Source organism: Peromyscus eremicus, chromosome 5, assembly GCF_949786415.1.
Source record: "Peromyscus eremicus chromosome 5, PerEre_H2_v1, whole genome shotgun sequence".
In the NCBI taxonomy this organism is placed as follows: domain Eukaryota; kingdom Metazoa; phylum Chordata; class Mammalia; order Rodentia; family Cricetidae; genus Peromyscus; species Peromyscus eremicus.
In genome coordinates, this window is record NC_081420.1 from 96,104,223 (window position 1) to 96,112,953 (window position 8,731).

The 8,731-nt window shown below is 43.9% G+C and overlaps 1 pseudogene; it reads right to left on the reverse strand.

The window, feature by feature from the left end:
* Positions 1-8,163: 8,163 nt before the first annotated feature.
* LOC131912120 (U6 spliceosomal RNA) lies at positions 8,164-8,259 on the reverse strand (annotated as a pseudogene).
* Between the last annotated feature and the right edge of the window lie 472 nt (positions 8,260-8,731).

The following is an 8,731-nucleotide window of genomic DNA, read 5'->3' on the forward strand; positions in this document are numbered from 1 at the left end:
AGCAAGCAATTTAACAAGAGCCAAGAATATGCAGTTAGCTGAGGCATTTCAACTGCCAATTTCTAGAACAGGGTTAGGTGCTTTCCCAAGGGACTTTTCAGGACAGGGGACAGGAACCAAAGAAGGCTTCAGCTAAGATAAGATGGAGAACTTTGCCCTGTTACATACACTGCCTCCACCTCCTGAGTGCTGGGATTAGAGGCATTGTGCCTCTGCATCTGTTTTCTGTGGTATGTGGTATTGGGATTGAACCTAGGATTTCAGGCATGCTGGGCAAGCATGCTACCAACTGAGATTCACATCATCTTCATCTTTCAAGCTTTCGAAGCTTCAAGCTACATAAAAACCTATTTCTACCCCTGCTGACAGTGTGAGCATGATGTTTAAAGCCCCAATTTCATTTGTTTGTTTGTTTGTTTATTTATTTATTTATTTATTTTTGGTTTTTTGAGACAGGGTTTCTTGTGTAGTTTTGATGCCTGTCCTGGATCTCACTCTGTACACCAGGTTGGCCTCAAACTCACAGAGATCCGCCTGGCTCTGCCTCTCGAGTGCTGGGATTAAAGGCATGCGCCACCACTGCTCAGCTTGTTTATTTATTTGTTTGTTTGTTTGTTTGTTTGTTTTTGAGACAGCATTTCTCTACATAGCCCTGGCTGTCCTGAGACCAGGTTGGCTTCAAACTCAGAGAGATCTGCCTGCCTTTGCTTCCTGAATGCTGGGATTAAAGACAGGCTAAACTCTAATTTTATTAATGGGCAGCTCAGAAAGTGACCTTAATCTACTTAGGCTAATGCAACAAAATGCCTTAGATTGTGTATGTGTCATTTTTCTCATAGCTTTTCAGAAAGAACAACTTAGCAGGGAAGGAACCAGGGCTGGAGAGGTGGCTCAGCATTTCAGTGATGTCATTTCATTGTGACAGACTGCGGTGGAGCAGAGCAATTCACATCATGATGGCCAGGAAACAAACAAAAGTGGGATACATGAATGGGCCAGAGCAAGGTACGGCCATGAGGGTATGCCCCCAGTGATGAGCTTCTTCCAGTCAGCTTTTGACCACCTTCCAATAATTCCATCATGTTGGGAGTCATTCAAACCACTATCCATTCATTAGGTCAGATCCACCATGGTCTAACGGTCTCAGATAAAGCCCTCAACAGACACACCCAGAGGTGTGCTTTACTAATCCCTTAGGTAATCTTCAGTCTGCTCAAGTTGACCATGAAGGTCCATCAGCACAAACTGTGACTTATAAACCACAGGCAAGGTGCTGGCAGTGTCTAAAGAATAGCACTTAGGTAAAGACTAGTTCTGTAATCACACTACGGGAAGGGACAGGGCAGCTCTCTTGGGCCTATCTATTTTTGAGATCAGGGCTTGTTATGTATTAGAATAATACCCAAAGTAGCTTGGAATTTACTGTGTAGCTAAGTAGCCCAAGTTGACCTCAAGCTTGTGGCAATTTTCCTACCTGTGTCTCCCAAGTACTGGTATTACAAGTCTGCACCACCCTCCCAGCCTCAGCCTTGCTTTGTCTATCCAGTGGTCACCCTAAGGTCGGTCCACCTCCTTACCCCATCACCTTGGAAGTTAAGATTTACTCTTCCTGGCTCTCTTTTCTTCTCTGATGGCTCACTGTGTTGTCTGAGATGGCTCAGACTCAGGCCTCCTGCCTACACTTCCTGAGCTCTGGGATTACAGGTGCATGCCACTACACCCAGCACAAGACTGCAACATTTGGATTTGGGGGTCCACAGCAGAAAGACTTGGTCCATATAGCTCAATACATGAGCTGGGATTCAAAGTCACAGCCTTGACAGCGTGGTGGTGGTGGTGGTGGTGGTGGTGGTGGTGGTGGTGGTGGTGGTGGCGACGATGGTGGTGGCACACGCCTTTAATCCCAGCACTCAGGAGGCAGAGGCAGGTGGTTCTCTGAGTTCAAGGCCAGCCTGGTCTACAGAGTGAGTTCCGGGACAGCCAGAGCTACACAGAGAAATCCTGTCTTGAACAGCCCCATACAAAATAACTAAAAACAAAAAGAAACAAACAAACCTCAAAGGTTTGACTTCACCATTAACAGTCCCAGCAAGTAAACCACACTAGGGATGAAAGTAGACCACAGCAAAGGACCACACCACAGGCTTAGAAATCAATATCACTTGACCTTGACTATGACATGGTCCCTTGAAGTTAGAGAAGCACCCAAGCACTTGTCTACAAATATCTCAGAAACCAAAACTACTGAGCAGTATGGTGGACAATTGCAGTCCCTCTGCTTGATCCCTTTCCTGCCTGCATACTCTTCCCCAGCCTGCCTTCCTGCTTTGTGCTGGTCACTGAGGATAAAAAAGAACCAGCTGCACCCCTTCCCTAAAGGAGTCCGCCATCAAATGAGAGAGTCAGCCTAGGAACAGACCATCCCAATTTTTATGGTATGCGCAGGCGTAGTAAAATGAAGTAGCTGCTTAGAATGCCAGAGCTAAGAACAATAAATAATTTTTTTTAAAGTCAAAACAAAAAACAAATAGCCAAAACCCCCAGCAGCAGTCCTCACAGCTGGACTGTGATATTGTGGCGTGACTGGCATACACCAGCTGCACATTTTACGTATGAAATTTGACTGGGTTGTACGTTTGTATGTATGACGTCAAATCACCACGTCGCCACATTCAGCGTCACCAAATTACAAAGTTACAAGTGAATTCTTCCCTTATGGCCTCTGAATTTTGTGTTTGTCTCTGAAATCTTTATCCTGTTCAAGATTATAAACGTTCCTTCATGCTTACTTCCAGTGGTTTTTAGTTTAGCATTTCCCATCAGCAACAGTCATAGGTATAAGGAATCATATTTCTGGCCAGAATGAAGTGTGAGGCAGAGTTACTTACATCAACTTTCTCAGGAAAGCCTTTGTCACACTGCCCTCTACTGACCAATTTGTTCTTTACACTTAGCTTGCTTGAACTGAGATCTCTCTAGCCAGCAAGCACATTTCTTGAGGGGAAAAAAAGTAACTAATACAGGGTCTCACTGTATATCACTGGCTGTCCTGGAACTCACCTTGTAGACCAAGTTGGCTTTGAACTCAAAAAGATCTACCTTCCTTGGCCCCCCAAGTGCTGGGATTAAAGGCATGTACCACCAACACTCACAAAATGTATAGCACAGGCTGGCATCGAATTTGTAATCCTCCTGCCTCCTGTTTCTTCAGCATATCCTTAGAGTGTGTGTCACCACAACTGGATCTTTGTTTTGTTTTGTTTTGTTTTTTCAAGACAGAGTTTCTTTGTGTAGCTTTGGAGCCTATCCTGGAACTCCCTCTGTAGACCAGGCTGGCCTCAAACTCAGGGATTTATCTGCCTTTGCCTCCCAACTGCTGGGATTAAAGGCGTGCATCACCATGCCTGGCTTCTTTCTGTCTTTCTCTTTCTCTCTCTTTCTTTCCTTCAACTTTATTTGTGGGATGGAAGGATAACTCAGTGGTTAAGAGCAGGCTGCTCTTCCAGAGGAACCGGGTTTGATTCCCAGCACCCACATGGCAGCTCACAGCTGTCTGTAACTCCACTTCCAAGGGATCTGACATCCTCTTCTGGCTTCCAGGGCATCAGGCATATATTCGGTGCAGAGACATACCGACAGGCAAAACATTCATACACATTAAAAAATCATTATTAGCCCAGCGGTGGTGAGTCACACCTTTAAACCCAGCACTCAGGAGGCAGAGGCAGGTGGACCTCTGAGTTTGAGGCCAGCCTGGTCTACAGAGTGAATTCTAGGACAGCCAGTGCTACACAGAAAAACCCTGTTTCAAAAATAAAAACCAAACCAAACCAAACCAAACCAAACCAAACCAAACCAAACCGTCATTACTGTGTGTAGGTATGTGTGTCCATTGGCACATGTGTGGCCATAGGACAACTCTGTGGAGTTGGTTCTCTTCTCTGACCTTTACATGGGTTCTGGAGAGCAAACTCAGTTGATTAGGCTTATGTGGCAGGTGTCTTTATCCACTGAACCATCTCACTGGCACATCTCTTTATTTTGGGAGACAATAGCTCACACTGTAGACCAGGCTAGCCTGAAACTCACTACGGAGCCCAGGTTGGCCTAGAACTTTTGGTTAGCTTCCCTGTCTCAGACTCCTAAGTTCTATGTGATTACAGGAGAGAGCACCTACAATCAGCTCCCACAAATTCCTTTTCCTTCTTTTTCCCTTCCTCATTTTCCCAGTCATTAAAATTTTAGTAATCATGTCGTTGCTAGACTGAAAGTGATTTTATTATTCTTCCGAGGATAATTCTTTCTGGTCGAATCTGGACAGGTGGCTGCTGGGACTTCCACAGGGGATGTGGTGCATTCTGGTTAATCCCCCATTTCTTGCATTGCACCCTCTCTTCCGTGCTCACTACTCTTTACCTCTGCTCTAGTTCACACAACACTTCTTTAGAAAAGGCATAAGAATACACATTTTCTGAGTCCTTTGGGTCTAATACCTTTCTTTGACTCTCTCAGCAGGTAAGAGCACTTGTTGCTCTTCCAGAGGACCCTAATTCAGTTCCAAGCACCCCATTCAGGCAGCTCACAATCACTTGTAACTCTAGCTCCAGGGGATTTGACACAGGCACACAGTGATATACACTAATGAAGACAGACACACATATACATAAATAAAAACAAAGTTAATCTTAAAAATAAGCTTCCAGTTATAGTTTGGTGATAGGATTCTAAATTCAAAATAGTTTTTCCTGCTTTGGTGCACAGGCGACTGTCATATAACCCCAAAATAATGGGTTCTTCCCCTTGAAATGGATTCTGGCAATCTTGACAATGCATTGAAGAGATGGCTTTTTTTTTTTTTTTTTTTTTTCCGAGACAGGGTTTGTTTCTCCGTAGCTCTGGAGTTTATCCTGGAACTTTCTCTGTAGACCAGGCTGGTCTCGAACTCACAGAGATCAGCCTGGCTCTGCCTCCTGAGTGCTGGGATTAAAGGAGTGTGCCACCACTGCTCGGCGAAAAGATGGCTTTTAACATTTAGTATTTTTGTTTTGGATACGATTCTTGGTTGACCAAAAGAAAAGAGAAAAAAATCCAACAGCATTGTAGTGGAACGAACATTAGAAGCATTCTAAAATTGGGCTTCAGGAGGATTCAGGATGCTGCTATTCAGTCATCTTACTAATATCCTTGAAAGAGAAATGCTGTGTATTTTGCACGTGATGCTTTCAAATTTAAAGTTCGTTCAGCTTTCACTGCCTTCTTACTGAAATGGTATGTGACTTTACTATGTCATGAGGACCCACATACTGTTTTGTTTTGTTTGTAGCCCAGGCTGGCCTTGAATTCACAGAGATCACTGCCTCCCGAGTGCTGAGATTAAAGGCGTGGACCACCATGCCCAGCTAGGAGCCAGGTATTTTTCACAGTGTAACTTTTAAAATCTATTTCTTAAAATCTATTTGTGTGTGTGTGTGTGTGTGTGTGTGTGTGTGTGTGTGTGTGTCTACACAAAGCTCTTGTTTCTTTCTTTCTGTCTTTCTTTCTTTCTTTCTTTCTTTCTTTCTTTCTTTCTTTCTTTCTTTCTTTCTTTCTTTTTTAAAATTCTGGTTTAATGGATAAAGCATTCCCGGGTGGTTCTCTGGCCTCCTAGAGAGGAGACAGGGATGAGAGACCTAGGGCTGCATAGTGAGATACTGTCTCAAAAATAGCAGAAAAAAAATCCCCCAAACAAACAAGGAACAATGAATGCAGAAAAACATCTCTTTTAAAACTGGCCATAAAGGAAATTCATCATTTTGTCCTTGCATTTGTTTTCCCAACTTTAAACATCTGAGGACTGGTTTTCTGGATGCCTGAGGTAAAGGAATAGCCTTCACACTTTGAATTTACGTTGCTGGCTCTTTCTTTCTTTCTTTCTTTTTTTCTGGTGAAGAAAGGGTTTATTTGAGTTTATAAGTTACAGTCCATCATCAAGGGAAGCAAGAGCTTAAGACAGGAATCTGAGGCAGAGACCATAGGGAAGCCCCAGGCTCACAATCAGCTACCTTTCTTATATAGTCCATCTGCCTAGGGCTGGTACCACCCACAGTGGGTTGTATTCCCACCCCCACCCCCCACTCCCCATCAATTGGCAGTTAGGAAAATACCACCTCAGACATTCCCTAAAGCCAGGCTAATGTCTCAGTTGAGAGTCCTTCTTCCCAGGTGTGTCAAGTTCACAACCGAGATTAGCCATTACACATAGTAAGGTCACTGGTAAAATGGTGTGGCAGAAGTAACCATACTGGACACAAGTAAGGACTAACAGCCTAGGCCAGGAGGAGCCTCACATCAGAATTGTGCCTCCATCCCTCCTTAGTGTCCTTGTTTCCCATGAGAGGCACCTCAGTAGTCAGTGTTTGGGAAAGGTTTGAGCACAGGTGTTGGGCCTGTGGAAAGGTTTTTCAAAGAGCCTACTGGAGCTGCTGCTGTCTGTGTGTACACCCGGGTGTGCTAGCGCATGTCTTTTTTTTTTAATTTATTTTTCTATTATCAGCTTGATACAGTACAAATTCTTATCCTAATAGTGAAATATTTCACTGAGGCTTGCCCAGTGATTGAGTAAACCCAAAACTTATTATAAGCCACAGTCATCCTAGGGTCCTCCCTGCTGCTATGTAGCCTCCCTGGTTCTGTGGGTTGCAGTCTGATTGTTCTTTGCTTTATATCTAGAATCCACTTATGAGTGAGTACATACCATGTTTGTCCTTCTGAGTCTGGGTTACCTCACTCAGGATGATATTTTCTAGTTCCATCCATTTTCCTGCAAATTTCATGCTGTCATTGTTTTTCTCTGCTGAGTAGTACTCCATTGTGTATATGTACCATGTTTTCTTAATCCATTCTTCAGTTGAAGGGCATCTAGGTTGTTTCCGGGTTCTGGCTATTATGAATAGTGCTGCTATGAACACAGTTGAGCATGTATCTTTGTGGTATGATTGAAGTTCTTGTTTCTTAACTTGATTCATAGTTGATGCCCCATTTGAAAAACATATTTGTGTGAGTGTGTGTGTGTGTGTGTGTGTATATGTGTGTGACACATGTGTACGTACAGGTACTCTCAGAGGCCAGGAGGGTGTTGGGTCTCCTGGAACAGGAGTTACAGGCTATTGTGAGCTTCCTGACAGGTCCTCTGGAAGAGCAGGAAGCACTCTTAATCACTAAGCCATATTTCCAGGCCCCTGCACACTCCCCACCCCTTGAGACAGAGTCTATGTAGCCCAGGTTGGCTCTGTACTTACAGTAATCTTCCAAGATCTGGAATTACAGGTTTGTGCTACCACACCTGACATTCTTATGCTTTCAGAACATGGCCTGTTTTCCTTTAAATTCTTTTTCATGTTTATAAAAATATGGCCAGGTGGTGGTGGCACAGGTCTTTAATCCCAGCACTTAGGAGGCAGAGGCACGTGGATCTCTGTGAGTTCAATGTCAGTCTGGTCTACGAAGTGAGTTTCAGAACAGTCAGGGCTATATGGAGAAAACTTGTCTCAAAAATAAATAAATAAATAAATAAATAAATAAGCCGAATTGTAGCTAGACTTTTCCTGCCTGGCCCACAGTCAGGACAAATCTTTGTCACCTGCCAGTCCCACAGCTACTCAGACCCAACCAAATAAACACAGAGACTTATATTGCTTACAAACTGTATGGCTGTGGCAGGCTTCTTGCTAATTGTTCTTTTTTTTTTTTTTTTTAAAGATTTATTTATTTATTATGTATACAGTGTTCTGTCTGCACATACCCCTGCGGGCCAGAAGAGGGCACCAGATCTCATTACAGATGGTTGTGAGCCACCATGTGGTTGCTGGGAATTGAACTCATGACCTCTGGGAGAACAACCAGTGCTCTTAACCGCTGAGCCATCTCTCCAGCCCCCGTTAACTGTTCTTATAGCTTAAATTAATCCATTTCCATAAATCTATACCTTGCCACGTGGCTCGTGGCTTATCGGCATCTTCACATGCTGCTTGTCCTGGTGGCGCCTGGCAAGTGACTCCTTCTGCCTTCCTGTTCTTTCTTTTCTCCTCTCTGTTAGCCCCGCCTATACTTCCTGCCTAGCCACTGGTCAATCAGTGTTTTATTTATTGACCAATCAAAGCAACACATTTGCCATACAGAACATCCCACAGCACCAAATGCTTCACAAATTTACACGTCATCCTCATGAAGGGGCCATGCTAATCTCTGCATCATTTCAATTTTTTTTTTTTTTCCGAGACAGGGTTTCTCTGTGTAGTTTTGGTGCCTGTCCCGGATCTCACTCTGTAGCCCAGGCTGGCCTCGAACTCACAGAGATCCGCCTGCCTCTGCCTCCCAAGTGCTGGGATTAAAGGCTTGCGCCACCATACCCAGCTCATCACTTCAATTTTATGTGTGTGTGTGGTGGAAGGGAGCACTCCTTTTCTTTTTTTTTTTTTAAATGGTAGTAGAAGCCAGACATAGTCTATACAGCGAGTGAGTTCCAAGCCAGCCAAGACAACATAGCAACACCTTGTTTCAAAAACAAACAAACAAAAACAGTAATAGAAATGGAGGTAAGTTCTTAAGAAAGAGAAAGGAGAGGACTAGCTGCCTGGGAAAAGGCATACACTCTGTCTTAGGGTTTCTATTGCTGTGATGAAACACCATGACCAAAAAGCAAGTTGGGGAGGAAAGGGTTTACTTAGCTTATTCTTCCAGATCATAGTGCATC